Raw genomic sequence first — 2,425 nt, forward strand, 5'->3', positions numbered from 1 at the left:
GAGGGGTTCTGACTTGTGCATCAGGTTCCCCCCTGTGCAGGGATTGGAGATAAGGTCTAGGTTCCGATGACTGAAAACCCATGTTGGGAATGGATGGTGGCCTAAGGCAGTGGCGGGTCCAATGTGCTGGGTGTGCAGCCAGCTGTGTCGGTGTCTGTTGGAAGGTCTGGGCTCAGGCTATTTGCGACAGAGCATCACTGTTTAAGGTAGCCTATGCAATTGGGGTGTTGCCGAGGGCCAAGCAGTTTGATCCTCATTTGTGGTTTCTGGGCAGCGCCATAGACAATGTTTTTCTCCTGGGAGGCAGGCACAGTGCTTCATTGTGGCCCCAGAATTCCCAGTAGGGAGGGTTTGTGGGCCAGGAGTGTGAGGACGGAAGTCTGAAAACACAAGCTAGTGTGAGGATTGGAGCCAAGGGCAGAGCAGGCCCACTCTGCAGAGGCTGAATCAAAATCTCCTGCATCTGAAGTCAGGCTGAGGATCAGACGTTGGCTGAGGCTGGAGTATGTGTCCATGATGGCACCTTCATGAAGTGGGGGCCTCATGAGGCCAAGGAAGTTTTCCCACGCTGAGTTTGGAAGTTGCCCCAAACCACAAGGTTTCCTTCTGCGGGACATTCGAGTCCTGTTGCATGGCTCCAGGACATACCATATGGAAGGACTGGAGAGCAGGGTTCGAAGGATGGATCCCTGTACAGCATGCCTCGCATTCCCATTGGCTATTAGCGACAAGATATGTTTGATCTGCTGCCTCTGGAACACGCGACCCAGGGGGCTGAGTTGAAATGGCCTCTCCTGAGGATGCGTCATAATGTGCGTTTGGGTCCATGGAGACCTTGGAATGTGCTGGTTGTTCGGTGGCCCTGCGGAACCCTCCTACCTGAAGTGTTTGATACATCCCAGTAAGAAAACTGCCCATGTGGAGATGAGAGAGGTTTGGTTTGGTGCCTCAGAAAAGCCCCATGTGCTGGTCTACGAAAACAGTCCTCTGAGAACGGAAACATGGAAACCAAAGCTAAGGTTTAGATTAGGGCCTGGGGGCCTGTCCATTTCAACCTTCTGTCTCTGGGGACACTGTTTGAGAGTCTAAGTGGAGATAGTTGCTCCGCTGGTGTCAGAGAGCCCCTCTTAGTCCAGGGTGGCCTATACTATTGATGGCCTCAGGGACCTTGGAGCTTTTCCCTAACCTGTAGGGTTGTGGTCAATGGATTGGGCACACTTTCCTTGGAGAGGGCAGGCACAATCTTTCGCTGTTTGGTCCAGAGGCCCTAGCCTGGAGGTTGTGTGGGTCCAGGCTGTGGGCACAGAAGTCTGAATACACAAACTCAGCTTATGAGTGGCGCCTAGGGTATGGCAGGCCGGATGTAAAGCCCGAGAGGGAGCTCCTGGGCCTCTGAAACAAGGGCGAGTGGGAGGCGTTCCTTCAGGCTTTTGTCTCTGGATGTTGTGTCCGGGATAGCCGTGGATTGGAGCGGTGGCCTCAGGTACTGTGGACGAGTATCCCTCTCTGGGGATTTGTCCCAGCTCCCAAGAGTTTGGGGTCATTTTGTGGGAAGGGTGGAGTCGTGTTTTCTGGCTCATGGGTCTCTCCAAGAAAGGGATTCCAGAGCAGAGCTCCAGGTACGGGCGGGGCGACTGGAAAATTCAAACCGTGGTGAGGATTGGGTGCATAGGGGCTTGGCAAGCCCCATATGTGGTCTCTTGGTCCAGGCCCTGACAGGCCTTTCTTTGACATGGGGCTCATGCTGAGGGTCACAGTGTGAATTTGTGCTCAAGCAGCACTCAAGTTTGGGCGTGGCATCAGGGGCCATGAAGGTTTCTCCCACCCTGAAGGTGTGACTCCATGCCAAGAGCAAGCTTGACAGCCATGGGGAAGGAGGAGTTCTGTTTTGTGCTTGCTATACCCAGCTGTGTGGAGAATTGATATAATGTCTAGGTTCAGATATCTGAAAACCAAGGTTAGGATGAGGTGACGGCATAAGACCATGGTGTGTCCGAAGTGCTGGGTGTGCGGCCAGCTGTCTCCTTGTCTGTCTGGACGTCTGGCTTCAGGCTGTGTCAGGCAGAGCATGAGTGCCCAGAGCAGCCTATCCAGTTCGGGTACTGTCGAGGCCCGAGCAGGTTGATCCTCATCTGGGTTTTCTGGAGAGCCCCACAGGGAAACATTTTTCTTCCGTTGGGCAGACACTGGGCTGGGTTTTGGTTCCGGAGTTCCTAGTCCGGAGGGCTTGTTTGCCAGGAGTGTGAGGAAGGAAGTCTGAAAACACAAGCTAGCGTGAGGTTTGGGACCGAGGGCACGGCAGGCCCACTCTGCAGAGGCTGAATCGAGATCTCCTGCACTGAGGTCATGTCAACTATGAGACGTGCCTCAGGCTAGAGTTCTTGTCCAGCATGGCCTCTTCCTGAAGGGTGTGGGGGCTTCATGA

This window comes from Mustela nivalis (genome assembly GCF_964662115.1).
Source record: "Mustela nivalis genome assembly, contig: HAP1_SCAFFOLD_226, whole genome shotgun sequence".
In the NCBI taxonomy this organism is placed as follows: domain Eukaryota; kingdom Metazoa; phylum Chordata; class Mammalia; order Carnivora; family Mustelidae; genus Mustela; species Mustela nivalis.